We start from the raw sequence: 18,763 nt of genomic DNA, 5'->3' as shown, positions 1-18,763 counted from the left end.
ATTACCAAAATTTTATGATCTTTGGAGTACACAACTCTAAAGAGTTCTCACAGGCTTGAAAATCACAATCCATCTCTTTGCTAGTCACTATCATTTTTATCTGTGTAAGCAATATATCAGGCTCAATAAGTCTATTTCTTATTATCTCATAGTCTACTGATTTTCAACATACTATACAGTTTCTTATGAGGATATCTACGTCAGGGCATATAGCTGAGAATTCTATGAGTACCGCCCCCCTCCCCATTACTTGGTCTCTTCTGCTAAGCAGGAACATGAACACACAGCATAGTAACAGTATACATAATATAGTAATCCAATCGATCTGATAAATTTGCAAGACGGTCTACATGTTTACCATGTGCCTTAGTCAGTTTGGGTTGCCTTAACAGAATATCAAAGGTTGGATCATCAATCTCATGTTTAGAGAAAAAGTAATTCCATTCATGTGGGTTCTACCCTCATTGACCTAATCAACCCCAAAGGCTCCACCTCCTAATACCATTACCTTTGGGGTTAGGATTTCAGCAGATGAATTTTGGAAGGGAAACAAAGATCCTGCGCATTACACTATATGTATGACAAGAAAAAAACACAAGAAACAAACCTGATCTATACAGATTTCTAGCTCAAGCTCACTAGAAAAACAAGTTATAAATACTTACTTGTATTTCTTCAATTCTTACTGTCTTAGAATACCTCATTTTTATCTTTATGATTCAAAAATGTTAACAATTTTCTGAATTTTATTCAGAACATCCTACCAGTTTATCATTACTGTCATACCTATCTTGACCCTGGTCACACCCCCACACTTCCTGAAATGAGAGAGAAGAACCACCTATGGACTTGATTAGGAAAAAGTTGGGGAACTCAACAGGGATAAAGGGGTTGGGTCTGCCTGTTGGCTGAAGTTCAAGTCCAAAGTCAAAAGTGCAGAGGATATGTAGCAAACCTTCTACTTTGGTTCAAGCATCACCATGCAAAGGTTGGAACAGAAAAAGAGAAGTCAGCATAGGGTCACATTTCTGGACAGTGTCCATTCTATGGGTGAGGGGGAAATTCTCAGATAGTGGGATGGGCAGGTCCAGAACAAAGGAGACACCTTAGGCAGGGAGGACTGACAGAAGACAGGCAAGAGGAGTCAGACTCCCTTCCCCATCTCCAAAGCCTGAGGCTGCCACAGGGGCACCAGAGGTGGCTGGAGAGAGGATGGGCCAGTCTGAGAAAGTTGACCCAGGGAGCTTCCAGGATGGGCCACAGGAGAGACCAGAGCTCACTGCTCTCAGCCCCACACACTCCCTCTGAGGCCTCTAGCACAGGACAGTTACAGACTATCCACTCTCATCCTCCCCATGTGGCAGGGAGGAGATCCTGGCTACAGTGCAAGGCAGGGCATCATCTCCTAGGAGCCAGTTCTTGGAGCATCATTCCAGCAGGAAGGGACCCACAATGCTAAGTATTTTAAAGAATATCCCCCATGACTCCCTTCTTAGCATTCCCAACTGCACAAGTCTCTTCTCATAGTTAAGCTCTGCCAAAAGAGACTCAAGCAATGAGTTATTCTACCAATGGGAACCTGCCGTATAGCAGAGAGCTCAGCTTGATGCTCAGTGATGATACAAATGGGTGGGATGGGGGAGGGGGAGTAGGATGGAGGTCCAAGAGGGAGGGGATATACGTATACATATAGCTGATTCACTTTGTCATACAGCAGAAACTAACACAACACTGTAAAGCAAGTATGCATGTGTGCATGCTTAGTCACTCAATCATGTCCAACTCTTTGCAACCGCATGGACTACAGACCACCAGGCTCCTCTGTCCATGGGATTCTCCAGGCAAGAATACTGAGATGGGTTGCCATGCCTTCTTCCAGGGAATCTTCCCAACCCAGAGATCGAATCCAGGTCTCCCACACTGCAGGCAGATTCTTTACCATCTGAGCCACCAGCGAAGCCCAAGAATACTGGAGTGGGTAACCTATCCCTTCTCCAGGGAATCTTCCTGACCCAGGAAACAACCCCAGGTCTCCTGCATTGCAGGCAGATTCTTTACCAGCTGAGCTACCAAGGAAGCCCAAAGCAATTATACTCCAATAAAAAAAAGATTATTCTCAACATTAAAAAAAAAATGTGGCTCTTAAGAGTAAGCTGAAGTATCTCAGAAAATCTCTTTTATTTCTCATCATATCTAATAATTACATTTGCCTTTGCAAATGTACATCCTCCTGCTTCTTTCTCTTGGTTTTAGAGTTAAAAGTTCTTTTTGACATCTCTTCCTTCCCAATTATATCTCTGGCCAAATGACACTCCCAAACTCTTTCTACAGATTATGAGAAAGGGTATGAGCCCTGTGCCCTGTAGAACCCTGTTGTATACACCAGGCACACTTAGAAATGTGACAGCCCTATTTAAATGCTCCACAGATCTGCCTGAGCTACCAGGCACATGTGGATATGCAGAAGCTTCCTTCTGCTTGCAGGTCACAAGCTTTAAGCAGATGGCTCACCCCCATCTCTGCCGACATCATTTCCCCACACTTTTGCCATCCCCTCTCCCTGCCCCAAGCCTGCCCCCAAAACCAGAATTACTTAATCACTGAGCGAATGCTGGACCACACACTTCCACATCTCTGAACCAGCCTTTATGTAACAGAAATGCTATGATCTGGAGCTGTTCAGTGCATGCTACTTTACCCCTCCGCCAAGGTTTATGTTCCCAAATGACCATAAACTGTCCCAAACTCATTTCTGGCTTTCTCATCCATGGAATCTCAATAGCTGAAAAAGAACATCACCCCGTCATCACCAAATTTATCTTTACAGGGGTTCTTATGTAATAATCTTAGTATATCTCAGGCTTCTATCTTTCTTTCTGTAAACTTTCCTTTCATTGGTCTATCTGAAAATCAGCTAACACAACCATAAACCATAAATTTACTCAGGTTTTTTTTTTTTTTTTGCCCTTATGAGTAAATAAATACAAGTTGCCCTTTCTTGCCTTCCTTATTTTTATTCCTCTGATCTTTTATGTTCAGTCCATTAACTTCTATTGGGCTGTGTTTTAGTTCACAGCTCTGCTAAGCTGGAAGTGAGAAAAGAGCCCCAGGATAAGGTGTCCCTCTCGTCAGCCCTCTTTTTCAGTCCCTTGCCACACTCTTGCTTTCCTGGGTTCCCCAGGAACACTCCTGTTTTGTCCTATGTAGTTTTCTTTCCCCTAATCATATCCTGCGTTTGGTCCCTTAGTGCTGCCTCAAAAGTGAGAGCCTATGTTGCCAGCTAAGTGACCACATTCCTAAAAGGCAGCAGGAACCATCTTATTCAGGGAATGTTAACACAAACCAAGTCACTTCACTGGGTCAAGCAGACAGCTCTGCCTCAGCTAAAACCAGAGGCACGGCAGGAATACTAATTATACAAACTGGATATTGTCTCTTACTCTAGAAGCAGGTACCAGTATCTTGATTATCTAATATGGAAGCCCAACTCCAGCCCCTGACTGTGACCTCAACAGTTGCTCAAAAAAATGCTCGTTCACCTGCATCCAGCACCCACAGGCCCAGTGAGGAGGTCTTAGCTACTAACACCACTTCCTCAGGGAGCAGGGGGTCCACTGAATTTTTTCCAGGCACAGAAAAAGGAAAGTTTTAGAAGAACTGGATTTCAAACAAGTTCATGAATGAAAACAGCAGTGAAGATATAAGCCATAAGCCAGATCCTAGGGAGAAACAAATACAGATACAGCAATCCTAAAATAAGAAGGGAAATAATGCTTTCAGTATTACTGAGATGTTATTTTTACTTTAGCGAGTCGTTAACATAATTTGTTACAGGCATATTAGTGTTCAAGGGAAACTGCTGAATGAATAAATGAGTCAAGAGAAGAAAATGAGATCCTACCCACAGGAGAAGAAGCCTAGAAGACAGAATGTGATTAGCTTGATTCTCAATCTCGAATACTCACTGGTTTAAAATTAAATACATCTGGGGCCTTAATCTCATCGAGGGTTAAGACTTGTGACATATAGAACACTGATCTAAATCAACATTATTTTGATTATTTATTCAATTAGAAACTGTGAAACTACCACATACATTATTTGTAATCAGGCCCCTGTGGTAACTTAATGCGTTATTATAAACTAAAGATGAAACGTTAGCAGGGGGTCCTAAGTTTCCACATTTTGTCATGTTTTATGTTTAATTATATAATCTTAATATCCCCATTAATTTTTTAATCATATTGGTCTAATGTAAAGAAATTATTACCAAAATTCACATTCAAATATTAATTTTGTTTTTGCAGTTATCAGTGAAGAGAAAGCAGTTCTCTTTAACGTGTCTACTGTACAGCCAGGGACACTTCTCAAACCACAATAACAGCTCAAAACACTGATTCCATTCCAACAAAAAATATTTGCAATGGGCAAAACAAGAGAACTAAAATAACCTTGTGTGTGCATGCTCAGTTGCATCTGACTCTTCGCAACCCTATGGACTGTAGCTTATCAGGCTCCTCTGTCCATGGAATTTTCTAGGCAAGAATACTTAAATGGGTTGCCATTTCCTCCTCCAGAGGATCTTCCTGACCCAGAGATCAAACCCACCTCTCCTGCATCTCCTGCATTAGCAGGCAGATTCTTTACCACTGTGCCACTTGGGAAGCCTCCAAAATAAGGTTAATTCTCCTTTAAATTGCAAAAGAGAGATAAAGCCAGAAGAAGAAGAAGAAAACAAAAACCTGTCTGGCTTGAATTTTTGCTCTCCTAAGACGGAAGACTGAAGGCAGCTTTGAAGAAAATAAAGGTCCATACATTACTCTTAAGAAGGGCAGTTCAACTCCAGTAGGCACAGATTGACACTCTTTTCAATTATTTTTTTTAAAATGGAGTTTTTCACTATTTAATGTCATACAAGGTAAAGATTTAATAGCTTCTACTGCTGCCTCATCCAACATCACTTGGTTATGCTCCTATTGGCAGTTCATTTCTGGATATATTCGCTTTCTTTCACTTCATCAGACTTTGACATACTTTTTCTATTAATATAAGAAGAAATGACAGTTTAAGTGAAATGACAGTTTAAACATTATCAACATCATCCCTTAAAATTCTTTTTTCATTTTTTCCCCATATATGCAACACACAGATCAAAATAATTTATAAAAGTGGTGCAGACTTCCCTGGGGGTCCAGTGGCTAAGACTCTGAGCTCCCAATGTAGAGAGCCAGGGTTTGATCCCTAGTCAGGAAAATATATACATATATGGCAACTAAGAGTTCAGCTCAAATGCTGAAACTTAAGATTTTACATGCCGCAACTAAGACCCAGTGCAGCCAAATAAATATTTTTATAAGTGGTATTTTAAGGGATACCTAAAGAATCACGGACAGAATGCTAGAACAGCCTTTAAAAGATTGTGGCACAGATTTCTAAGAATCTTCCAATATCTGTTCTTTCTGAGAACCCCTAAACGTGGTCACGTTGCCCAAACTAAGGCTTACCTGTGTTGGCTTCCCTTGCAGCTAGGTTCAGCATGTGGAAGTGTCCAGCATGTGGAAGTGTGCAGCATGTGGAAATGAGACGGTGCAACTTCTATGTTCTGTCCTTAAAGGGGAGAGGGGATGCCCCTTCTCCCCAGCCTCCATCCCAAGGCCGGCAAAGTGGGTAGGAAGGTAGGTATTCCCCCTTGGACTCTGAGAAGGAGGAAAATCATAGTAGAAAACTGGGAAATGACTGCGTCCCGTGCGGCTACAGCCTTCACATAAGCCCAAGAGCTTCCTACAACTGGATTTTCATGTAAGAGGAAAAGCAAGTTCTACATTTTTAACAATTTGAGAACTCTGTTTAATGCAGCCAAAATTATATCTAATGCATAAAGGTATCACAGATGAAGAAACTGAGCTAGGACCCAGAGCTACCAATTTCACAAAATCCAGGGTTCTTTCATTTCTGCCAAACAAACTTACCTAACACTGTCCCCATATTTTTAGAAACTATTAATAATATCTCAGGGCTTCCCAAGTAGCTCAGCTGGTAAAGAATCTGCCTGCAATGCAGGAGATCTGGGTTCGATCCCTGGTATTTCATTAAATACCAGTTGAATCTCATTTTTCTTGCCTATAATCTTGCTAATAAAGGAGAAAATGATCTTTCACATACAAGTGAAGTGAAAGTTGCTCAGTCGTGTCCAACTCTTCGTGACCCCATGGACTATACAGTCTGTGGAATTCTCCAGGCCAGAATACTGGGGTGGGTAGCCTTTCCCTTCTCCAGGGGATCTTCCCAACCCAGGGATCAAACCCAAGTCTCCTGCATTGCAGATGAATTCTTTACCAACTGAGCCACAAGGGAAGCCCAACATACTTTCAGACACAAAGTACCTACCTAAAATAACCTTTCTCTTCCTCTGAATTTTCTCTATTTATGGGCCAATTCTCTGTGTGGGGAGATGAGGGACAAGGGGACAGAAAGTGGGAGGCAATTAAATGGAGATTCATCTGGGTTTGAATACCAGTTCTCCACAGTCTAGCTGTTCACCTTCTCTAAGACTCTGGTTCTAATCATAAAAAACAGCTCCATTCTTCTCTCGTACCACTGCCATAGAAATTAATTAAGATAACACATTTAAGGTACCTAGTATTATACCTGGCTCATAGGAGGTGCTCAACAAATGTAATTCTCTGCTTTCCTTCATGTCATCATGTATTCACTTATTCATTCAATAATTATTTATAAAGTGCCCGTATATCTGTCAGACATTATGACAGGTACTGGAGCAGGAAAAAGATTTCTGCCCTCATGGGTTTAACCTGGTAGATAGCAAAGAAATAAAACAGGGACAGGGGGGAGGTAGTTGGAAAACAATAGGTTTTTAAACTTTTCTTAATTCCTTTTTATGAGGTAATGCATGTGGAGTATAAAACTTTTAGGAAAAATAGAAAAAAAGAATAAAAATTATTCATAATCACACTATTCAGAAATAATCCCTGTCAATACTGTAGACTATATCCTTTCTTTCATTCTACCTATGTGGTATGCAGTCCTTTTTTATAAATATACAGGTTATACAACATGTATTGCAAATAGTTTTCTTAACTTCTCTCACTTGACATTTATGAAGAAAATTTGAACATTATTACTATTTCAATGGCTGCATGGAATTCCCTCATCTGGATGTACCAGAACTCATTCAAAAGTCTCCATTTGGGATCATTAAGGGTTTTTAGAAAATGCAGGGTTTATTCAGTCAACCATTAAAAATTCATTTCTAATAATCAAGTCTAGCATTGTGTTAATAATAAGCACAGTATCCACAGGCAAGCATAAAATACTATCTCTGTCATCAAATTTATGCTCTAACTTGGCAGTTACAGAAGAACACCTGAAATGATGGGAGTGCAAGTGATCAAAGATACAACAGAAATTTCATAAAAGCAAAAAAGTTGTGAGGGTTGGTGCAGAGACTAAAGCACTATATAATAGGGCTGAGTTGTGTGTGCGGGATTTGGAATCTAACTCCTGTAGTGAGCAGGTCAGGAGAAGGAGGTAGAAAAGAATGAGCAAAGGCTGACAGCCCATAAGTCTTGGACATCTAAAGCTGAGGAAGTCGACTAAGATGTCGTCAGTAATAAGATAGGTCAGGCCGAGGATAAACTATTAATATGAAGAGTTCATGAGCTGGACTTCATTCAAGAGAAGGTTACTGCAGAATCTTTACCTGACAAGACATCTGGAAGGTTAGGGACAGTAACTTAGTGCCACATTCACATACCATTTAATGTTTTTCTTTAAGTCAACTCACTTTTATAATCTAAATATATTTATGTAAAGAATGAAAAGAAAATGTTGTATCAGTACTGAAAATGGAAGAGGAGTATGGCTAGGGGTGTGCGTCCATCCATCTGCCTCTCTTTCTGTCTTACTAAAAAGATTTAGTAGTGGAGGTGCATGCTCAGTTGTGTCCAACTCTTTGCGACCCCATGGACTGTAGCCCACGAGCCTCCTCTGTCCGTGGGATTCTCCAGGCAAGAATACTGGCATGGGTTGCTATTATCTTCTCCAGGATATCTTACTGACCCAGGGATCAAACCCACATCTCTTAAGTCTCCCACGTTGCAGGTAGATTCTTTTTTTGGGGAGGGTATGTGAATTTTTAGTTTTAATTGGAGGCTAATTACTTTACAATATTGTATTGGTTTTGCCAGACATTCACATGAATCCACCATGGGTGTACATGTGTTCCCCATCCTGAACCCCCCTCCCACCTCCCTCCTCATTCCATCCCTCTGGGTCATTCCCAGTGTACCAGCCCTGAGCACCCTGTCTCATGCATTGAACCTGGACTGGTGATTCGTTTCACATGTGATATTATACCTGTTTCAATGCCATTCTCCCAAATCATCCCACCCTCGCCCTCTCCCACAGAGTCCAAAAGACTGTTCTATACATCTGTGTCTCTTCTGCTGTCTTGCATACAGGGTTATCGTTACCATCTTTCTAAATTCCATATATATGCGTTAGGATACTGTACTGGTGTTTTTCTTTCTGGCTTACATCACTCTGTATAATAGGCTCCAGTTTCATCCACCTCATTAGAACTGATTCAAATGTATCCTTTTTAATGGCTGAGTAATACTCCATTGTGTATATGTACCCCAGCTTTCTTATCCATTTGTCTGCTGATGGACATCTAGGTTGCTTCCATGTCCTGGCTATTATAAACAGTGCTGTGGTGAACATTGGGGTACACATATCTCTTTCAATTCTGGTTTCCTCGGTGTGTATGCCCAGCAGTGGGATTGCTGGGTCATAAGGCAGTTCTATTTCCAGTTTTTTAAGGACTCTCCACACTGTTCTCCATAGTGGCTGTACTAGTTTGTATTCCCACCATCAGTGTAAGACCATTCCCTTATCGCCACACCCTCTCCAGAATGTATTGCTTGTAGACTTTTGGAAAGCAGCCATTCTGACTGGTTTGAAATGGTACCTCATTGTGGTTTTGATTTGTATTGCTCTGATGATGAGTGGTGTTGAGCATCTTTTCATGTGTTTGTTAGCCATCTGTACGTCTTCTTTGGAGAAATGTCTGTTTAGTTCTTTGGCCCATGTTTTGATTGGGTTGATTATTTTTCTGGATTTGAGCTGCAGGAGTTGCTTGTATATTTTTGAGATTAATTCTTTGTCAGTTGTTTCATTTGCTATTATTTTCTCCCATTCTGAAGGTTGTCTTTTCACCTTGCTTATAGTTTTCTTTGTTGTGCAGAAGATTTTAATTTTAATTAGGTCCCATTTATTTATTTTTGCTTTTATTAGGTGGGTCATAGAGGATCCTGCTGTGATTTATGTCAAAGAGTTCTCCTCTAGGAGTTTTATAGTTTCTGGTCTTACATTTAGATCTTTAATCCATTTTGAGTTTATTTTTGTGTATGGTGTTAGGAAGTGTTCTAGTTTCATTCTTTTACAAGTGGTTGACCAGTTTTCCCAGCACTGCTTGTTAAAGAGATTGTCTTTTCTCTATTGCATATTCTTGCCTCCTTTGTCAAAGATAAGGCATCCATAGGTGCGTGGATTTATCTCTGGGCTTTCTATTTTGTTCCATTGATCTATATGTCTGTCTTTGTGCCAGTACCATACTGTCCTGATGACTGTGGCTTTGTAGTAGAGCCTGAAGTCAGGCAGGTTGATCCCTCCAGTTCCATTCTTCTTTCTCAAGATTGCTTTGGCTAGTCAAAGCTTTTTGTGTTTCCATACAAATTGTTAAATTATTTGTTCTAGCTCTGTGAAAAATGCCATTGGTAGCTTGATAGGGATTGCACTGAATCTATAGATTGCTTTGGGTAGTATACTCATTTTCACTATATTGATTCTTCTGATCCATGAACATGGTATATTTCTCCATCTATTAGTGTCTTCTTTGATTTCTTTCATCAGTGTTTTATAGTTTTCTATATATAGGCCTTTAGTTTCTTTAGGTAGATATATTCCTAAGTATTTTATTCTTTTCATTGAAATGGTGAATGGAATTGTTTCCTTAATTCCTCTTTCTATTTTCTCATTATTAGTGTATAGGAATGCAAGTGGTTTCTGTGTGTTGATTTTATATCCTGAAACTTTACTACATTCATTGATGAGCTCTAGTAATTTTCTGGTGGAGTCTTTAGGGCTTTCTATGTAGAGGATCATGTCATCTGCAAACAGGGAGAGTTTTACTTCTTCTTTTCCAATTTGGATTCCTTTTATTTCTTTTTCTGCTCTGATTGCTGTGGCCAAACTTCCAAAACTATGTTGAGTAGTAGTGGTGAGAGTGGGCACCCTTATCTTGTTCCTGACTTTAGGGGATATGCTTTCAATTTTCACCACTGAGGATAATGTTTGCTGTGGGTTTGTCATATATGGCTTTTATTATGTTGAGGTATGTTCCTTCTATTCCTGCTTTCTGGAGAGTTTTTATCATAAATGGATGCTGAATTTTGTCAAAGGCTTTCTCTGCATCTTTTGAGATAATCATATGGCTTTTATTTTTCAATTTGTTAAGGTGGTGTATTACATTGATTGACTTGCAGATATTGAAGAATTCTTGCACCCCTGGGATAAAGCCCACTTGGTCATGATGTATGGTCTTTTCAATGTGTTGTTGGATTCTGATCACTAGAATTTTGTTAAGGACGTTTGCATCTATGTTCATCAGTGATATTGGCTTGTAGTTTTCTTTCTTTTTTTTTTTTGTGGCATCTTTGTCAGGTTTTGGTATTAGGGTGATGATGGCCTCATAGAATGAGTTTGGAAGTTTACCTTCCTCTGCAATTTTCTGGAAGAGTTTGAGTAGGATAGGTGTTAGCTCTTCTCTAAATTTTTGGTAGAATTCAGCTGTGAAGCCATCTGGACCTGGGCTTTTGTTTGCTGGAAGATTTCTGATTACAGTTTCAATTTCCGTGCTTGTGATGGGTCTGTTAAGATTTTCTATTTCTTCCTCGTTCTGTTTTGGAAAGTTGTACTTTTCTAAGAATTTGTCCATTACTTCCAAGTTGTCCATTTTATTGGCGTACAGTTGCTAATAGTAGTCTCTTACGATCCTTTGTATTTCTGTGTTGTCTGTTGTGATCTCTCCATTTGCATTTCTAATTTTATTGATTTTTCTCCCTTTGTTTCTTGATGAGTCTGGCTAACAGTTTGTCAATTTTATTTATCTTCTCAAAGAACCAGCTTTTGGCTTTGTTTATTTTTGCTATGGTCTCTTTTGTTTCTTTTGCATTTATTTCTGCCCTAATTTTTAAGATTTCTTTCCTTCTACTAACCCTGGGGTTCTTCATTTCTTCCTTTTCTAGTTCCTTTAGGTGTTGAGTTAGGTTATTTATTTGACTTTTTTCTTGTTTCTTGAGGTATGCCTGTATTGCTATGAACCTTCCCCTTAGCACTGCTTTTACAGTGTCCCACAGGTTTGGGGTTGTTGTGTTTTCATTTTCATTCATTTCTATGCACATTTTTATTTCTTTTCTTATTTCTTCTGTGATTTGTTGGTTATTCAGCAGCATGTTGTTCTGCCTCCATTTGTTGGAATTTTTAATAGTTTTTCTCCTGTAATTGAGATCTAATCTTACTGCATTGTTTTCAGAAAAGATGCTTGGCATGATTTCAATTTTTTTGAATTTACCAAGGCTAGATTTATGGCCCAAGATGTGATCTATCCTGGAGAAGGTTCCGTGTGCACTTGAGAAAAAGGTGAAATTCATTGTTTTGGGGTGAAATGTCCTATAGATATCAATTAGGTCTAACTGGTCTATTGTATCATTTAAAGTTTGTGTTTCCTTGTTAATTTTCTGTTGAGTTGATCTATCCATAGGTGTGAGTGGGGTATTAAAGTCTCCCATTATTATTGTGTTATTGTTAATTTCCCCTTTCATACTTGTTAGCATTTGTCTTACATATTGCGGTGCTCCTATGTTGGGTGCATATGCAGGTAGATTCTTTACCACTGGCACCACCTGGGAAGCTATTTCTTTAAGATTCGTTAGCACTGAATTGAGATTTTCCTGCACTAAATCAGCTGAATTATAAGAGAATTTGAGAATCACTTACTAAAGGATTCAAAATTACACCGTAGCATGTCTGAACCTCCTAAATTCCTTTGTTCATTATCAGCCTACTCAGGAATCTCAAACCAGAAGGCAAAGCAATTGGACTGGATGATGTATTAGTATACTACACACTTCTCCTCTGTACCATATCAGATGTAATAATACTAACCAATATTATTTTATTGTTATTATCATTACTATTATTATAAGCCCAATGGTTTTCATAAGACCTTCATCCTCCTACCTACTTAGTTTGCCATATTTATAGTTCTGTCTACTCTAGGGCAAACATGTATCTGTCTCATTGACATAAACACTGTAAAGTCTTCATTTTCAATGTTAATAAAGAAAATGAATTAAAACCAAACCAATTTGCACATGTCATGGGACGGAGTAATTTTTGATGGAATTCAAAGGTATGAAAGGCTGAGGAATAAAAGGAGGAAAAATCCAAAGAGAATTTCTTTTGAGCTTTGGAATGTATAACATGGCAGGAGGGAAAGAAATAAAAAATACTTACATTCCTAATTCTTATTTGTTTGATTTTAAATTAAGATATATTAACTGATGCGAAGAGCTGATTCATTGGGAAAGACCCTGATGCTGGGAAAGATTGAGGGCAGGAGAAGGGTACGACAGAGGATGAGATGGTTGGATGGCATCACCGACTCAATGGACATGAGTTTCGGTGGACTCTGGAAGTCGGTGATGGACAGGGAAGCCTGGCATGCTGTGGTTCATGGGGTCGCAAAGAGTCAGACACAACTGAGGGACTGAACTGAACTTAACTTCAAAAATAACAAATAAAAGAGGGGCAGAGTAGAAACCTGGAAGTAGTCCAAGATGCTAAGGCACAAGTTACTTGCCAATCTCATCTACTCTCATGATTTTAGCTATTACCAATATACTAATGACTTTAAGTCTATGTCTGCCACCCAGATGTTTTCCTGAGTTCCAGGCATACATCTAACTTTGCATTAGATATCTCCAGTTTCATAAGAACCTCAAATTTAATATATTCAAAACACAACAGAAAGAGGCCCCCAGTTCTGATCAGGTGCAGAGCAGGCACGTGCTTCAGGGATGTCCAGACCACTCAACCCCAGGATGAGAAGATTTCCCATCCAGTGATTGGTTTAGGAGAAACCTCAGGCCAACAACACACGATGTTAAGTTCAATGGGGAATGAACTTTTGAGAAATATTTCATTGCTCTTAAAGAGGACAGAGACATTTCTCTCTTCTGGTCTTTAAATATTTTTTATGAGGTTATGATTCCTGGAATTGTTGATTCTATAGGCATTCTATAACCTGAGACAGAAGTCAGATGTTGGAGATGCAGAGCAAAAAGAGTGATAACAGCCCAGGGACCTTGACCATGCTTTGGGCTGCTAAATTATTCAGGCCTTCAAACTGTTTATGTAAGATAATAAACTTCCTTACTATTTAAGACATTCTGACTTGTGTATTCTCTTACTTAAGGTTGAACTCCTCATAAGTGATCACACTAAGTAAGTGTGTGTTTTCTAGTTTTGTGTTGTTTCTTAAAATATTACATGCTTGCCATTTCTTCTCTTACAATAGGAAACTACAGAAAATAATTTTACATTTGCTTTTCTGATGCAGGATAAACAGGTTTTAAACATATCAATGATGGGAGGGAAAGACAGTCCAATTGACTTAAAGAAGAAGATCAAAGGAACCACATCTTTAGGGTGCCTCTCAGATATATCATTATAATCACTCCAGTCTTTAAAGTTTTGTTAAAAGCAGCTAGTTGATTTGCCTTCAACATAATTTTGAGGGTTTTCTTAGTAAAAAGTAGGCAACCAATATCATTCAAGAGCCTGTTAAACTTCAACAAGCCAAAGAAACCAACCTCTAGTTTTCTGCAATCCATAGGGTCCACTTCGGATTCATCATTCTAAAACACAGCAATTTCTTCAATTAATTTTCAGACTAGACAAACTGAATCTTTAAGTACAGAGCATCATGTTCTTTTGCAATTGCTGCCTCTATCTATTAATATAAAAGTACTTCTCATACTGTAACATCTAAATATAAATTCAAAACTCTCACCCAAAACAAGTTTATAGCTTAAGTTTACTTTTTTAGCATATATGTGTTTATTGTCCTCTACTTTAGAAATTTATATCTCTAAGAAATTCATTAATCAGGGAAAACATATTTTCCCCTAGGTGAAACATGACTTTCCTTATGTTTCGATTTTTCATATAGACTTTTCAAAATCTCATTTTTCTAATTAATACGAATTTTAAAAATTCTCTTACAAACCATACTTCTGCTGAAATGCAGAGTGACTATATATGACATAATTTGGAGAATTAACATTGAATATAAAATTAAACTGATATTTTGAAGCTATTCCCCATTAAGAAAAACTATAGTCAATACTTTTCATTCTGTTCTAAGGATGACAGAACAATGGGGAAATGGGTTTATCTGCAACAAGAAGATTTAATTAGTCATCAGGAGGAGCTTTCTGAATAAAGATGCATTTCTAAGGGAGGCTGTGAGGGCACTTTTTTCCCATACACTTATAGCTGCACTGTATTTCACAGATATCATGGAAAGGTTATGGGGCATCATCTCTTCGCCATATAATGGACAAGAGAAACATGACTTACCAACTAAACTATGAAATTAAAATGGTGTCATCAGACCTCAAAATGAAAGATAAGGTGATGGGTGTGAGGGTATTTTCTTATGGTTATGCAGCACAATCACTTCCACACCACACACAACCAGTTCGCTGAGAAATCACTACCTTTCTCAGCCTTCTGCTACCAGTACACGAAACAGAAAGATGGCATAATAAAGGCTGTACAAACACAAGCGTAGACGTTAAAAATGAAAAGTAAAGAGACTTTAATTTTAAAAAATAAGTGGAAAACATACATCACTTGTTTGAGACAGTATAAAAGTTCCCATTTTTTCCTCAAGAACTCATGAGATGCCGTCACCATTCAAACAAAAATAGGAAAGTTTTTGTGCAGTAGAGTCAACAGAATCAACTGCCAAACAACTAATATGGCATGAGCATTTACGTATAGAATTTTAATGCTGGAAAGAACCTCTGGTGGTTTGAAGCTCTTCTTTGATAAGTTAATAATCCTCTTCCTCTCACTGTATATAGATATTAAATCTAAATTAAATACTACCTGTTCTCTCTTTGGATAACTTTGAGTGTAAAAATGATTTGAATAGGAAATCTCACTTTACTGAGACACTCATGCTTGTTGCCCATGAATATTTAACTCTATGAAAGAAAATAAAATTCTGACAGAGTTCTGTGGGACCTCTAGGATTGAGCCCAGGCAGACTGGAGAATTTGTACGCATTACGGAAGGACTTCCCAGGTAGCTCAAGTGGTAAAGGATCCACCTACCAACGCAGGAGATGCAGATGTGGCTTTGATCCCTGGGGAGGAAAGATCCCCTCGAGATGCGAATGGCAACCCACCCCAGTAATCTTGCCTGGAGAATTCCATGCACAGAGGAGCCTGGTAAGCTAAGTCCATGAGTTTGCAGAGTCAGACACAACTGACCAACTAACACTTTAAATTTCCAGGGCTAGAGCAAGAGGACGAATGAGCTTCCCAGGATGGAATTTATGCTAAAATGAAGAATAAGAAATCAGGATATATCCTGGGCACTGGACAAGAGGGGTAATTATTAGAAAGATACATTTCCTATCCCTTGGTTCTGCCTTAAGACTCTGCTTCCATGAAGTAATAGGGTGCCACAGAGAAAGGGGGCAGTTAGAGCAAAGTTGATGTTTCCACAGAGCATCTCAAAGGCATGAGAAGTGTAAGGCAGCACTACCTTCAAACAACGGCTCAGTGTGTAGCACAATACTGGGATGAGGAGCGTCTTTGCCGTTTACTAGAGTAGCATTGGTGTACTGACAGAAGTTAGCTTAAAGAAAGTTAGTACATTAAGTCAGGCAATGCCAGCCTCAATGTAGCTCCAGCTTCAGCATCTGGAAGTGTCTCTGAGGACAGAAGAGCAGCATCACAATACAAAAATCACCTCAATGGGGGCTGCACCAGGGGTGAGAGGTGGACACCATGGCCTTGCGGGCAGCAGAAAATAGAACCCCTGGCAAGGGCACCATTTCCCAGATATAACAGTCTACCTCTGGAGTTTATTATCTCTTCTCAGACAGTCAAATTACTTACAAGAGTGAGCTTTTAACCATACTAATGTCTAAAGTTCTTTTTATCCCTGGTTGCTACAAATCTTAAAACTCAAAATTTTGTTTCTGGTTAAGAAAAGCTGTAAGAACAGCAAGACTTTGGCATTTAGGGATTTAATATATTTGGTCTAAAAATTTTCACAAGCAACCCTGAAATTCAACTTTTTGTGGTAATTTATAAACTTCTAAGACATGAACGTGGGTGTTTTGTAGAAGTAGGCAAGGCTAGTTGACCATCCAGCCTCTACATTTCAACACAACTTTGCTGTAACCCCCAGCTCTTTTTAGGAAGGCGCTATACTAGAAAAATCCTTCCTTGTTAGAATAATTGTCCTTTCTCTCTAAGATAGTGACAGTGAATAAAATGTGAAATTATCCATGTGACTGTCTATACCCTGTGGATAATGACCCCACACTATACAAATAAATGTTAATGCAAAATGATAAATCCATTTACCTAAATATCCTTCTCAGATTGCACAACTACTTGGAATTATATCTGGCAAAGATTACATTAAGTCTCTTTCTCTTTCAAACAAGTCCACTGTCTAAAATGACAAACTTCTAAATGTAACTAGAAACCTACTTTGCCCACATCAAAAAGGAAATGTCCTTCTAGATGAACAAAACAACTAGCCACCCAATAGTCTTACTCCAAAGCCCATTTATCTTCTTGCATGTTAGTGCAGAAACATGGAAGCAAGAGACCCAGAATAGGTGCTAGGTTAGGTACTGGCCTACTTATTTTAGTGGAAATTAAATTTAATGAATGAATATAAGTAGTCACTATTCTTTCTCCATAAAAGACACTTAACTTTCCTTTTTAGTAATGAAGAATTACTTCATTACTTACCAATGAAGAATTTTTTAATTCACTTCCTTTTACTGTTGACCAGCAATTCTATTCAAATATTTTGTCACCAATAATAGGTTCTAAGCTTCATTCCCACAAACTTTTCATTACATGAACAAGTGAAAATAACTACATGTATCATTTGAAGCCCCCAATCAGAAGCATGGAGGCACTTTAAAAACTGCCACACTGGTGAGCTTTTCACATGCTCTAAAAAAAGAGATAAGAGACAAAACTAAGGTGAGTACGTTTTCCAGCCCCAATAATTCACTTCCATCTGTAAACTTTTTGCCTGACTAACCACTTCACACATGATATCCTACTCAGACCTGCCAACGGTCTTTCCTTGAACTGAATACCAATTCTGTGACAGTTATTCTAAATCCAATATAAAATTAGGTAAAGTGAGGTATCCAAATAGAAAAAAGTTATCCTAATAAAATAAAGCAAACATATATAAAATGCATAGGGAGCAAGTGCTTGTCCATTTTGAATGTCTGTCTGAACACTGCTCATTGTCGATGCTCCATCAGTATTAACGCCAATTCATTTGCATCTGCTCCACACAGCCCCCAAGCAACTACTTTTCTTTCTTTCTCCTTTCCACTCAGAAGATATATGAGCACCCTATTCAACTTTGTTTTTGTTAAAGAAAATGGGCAAAATAATGGTAAAGCACTTCTTTCACAGACCACTTTCAGCAAAGCCCTGGGAACTGCTATCCCAGTAACTGCCATTACTCCATTTTTGTAATACTTCCTAGAATGAAAAAGCTATAGCCATAATGATCATTTCATTTTGGGGTTTCAGGGATACCTTTACAAACAAGCAACCAATATGTCTACATTTGGGCTTCCCTAGTGACTCAGTGGTAAAGAAACCACCTGCAATGCAGGAGATGCAGGGTCAATCCCTGGGTCAGGGAAGATACCGGGAGGAGAAAATGGAAATCCACTCCAGTATTATTGTGTGGGAAGTCCCATGCACACAAGAGCCTGGCCAGCTACAGTCCACAGGGTCTCAAAGAGTCCTATACGACTGACCAACTGCGCGCACGCGCACACACACACACACACACACACACACACACGTCTACTTTCATGGTATAAATAGGAACTTAGGTGGATGAGAAAGCAGAATTACTTGTGGCTTGTCAGGAGCAGCACAGGGACGCAGGCTGACTACAACGAGCAAGAACCACCTTGAAATGAGAGATGGGAGACTCCAAAGACAAACGTACATTCTTCATACTTTTACACTCCTGAAATATCACACCAAGTCTCTACCTTGGAGTGCTTCACTTACGAAGCTTTTCAATGCCTATCACACCATATTTCCTTCTCTTTTTGCCCATTCTTTTCTTGGTTCTGCTTGGAGATGCTATCTAAGTGTGAGTGGGCTGATGCTGAAAAGATTCCAGGTAAACTTTCAAAGGGGATTTAAAATCTCAGGAGACAGTATCCTGGCTCAGAAAACAGGAAACCATGATGGTTGACAATGAAAGGCCCCTTTTCACACACAAATCAAGTATCTAAGCAGGAACAAATAAGCTGGAAAAATAATGGCAAAATGGAAATCAGGGAAAGGATTATTGATGCCCAAACACAAAATTTGGT

General features: G+C 39.0%; 1 protein-coding gene across 3 annotated transcripts in view; it reads right to left on the bottom strand.

Annotated features, from left to right (window-relative positions):
• PLD5 (phospholipase D family member 5) overlaps nucleotides 1-18,763 on the bottom strand; it is a 409,978-nt gene that overhangs the window by 366,809 nt on the left and 24,406 nt on the right. The gene's annotated exons all lie outside the window — the stretch shown is intronic.

This window comes from Ovis canadensis, chromosome 12, assembly GCF_042477335.2.
Source record: "Ovis canadensis isolate MfBH-ARS-UI-01 breed Bighorn chromosome 12, ARS-UI_OviCan_v2, whole genome shotgun sequence".
NCBI lineage: Eukaryota > Metazoa > Chordata > Mammalia > Artiodactyla > Bovidae > Ovis > Ovis canadensis.
The sequence above is the reverse complement of the archived record's forward strand: the minus strand, read 5'-3'. Positions and strand labels throughout refer to the sequence as shown.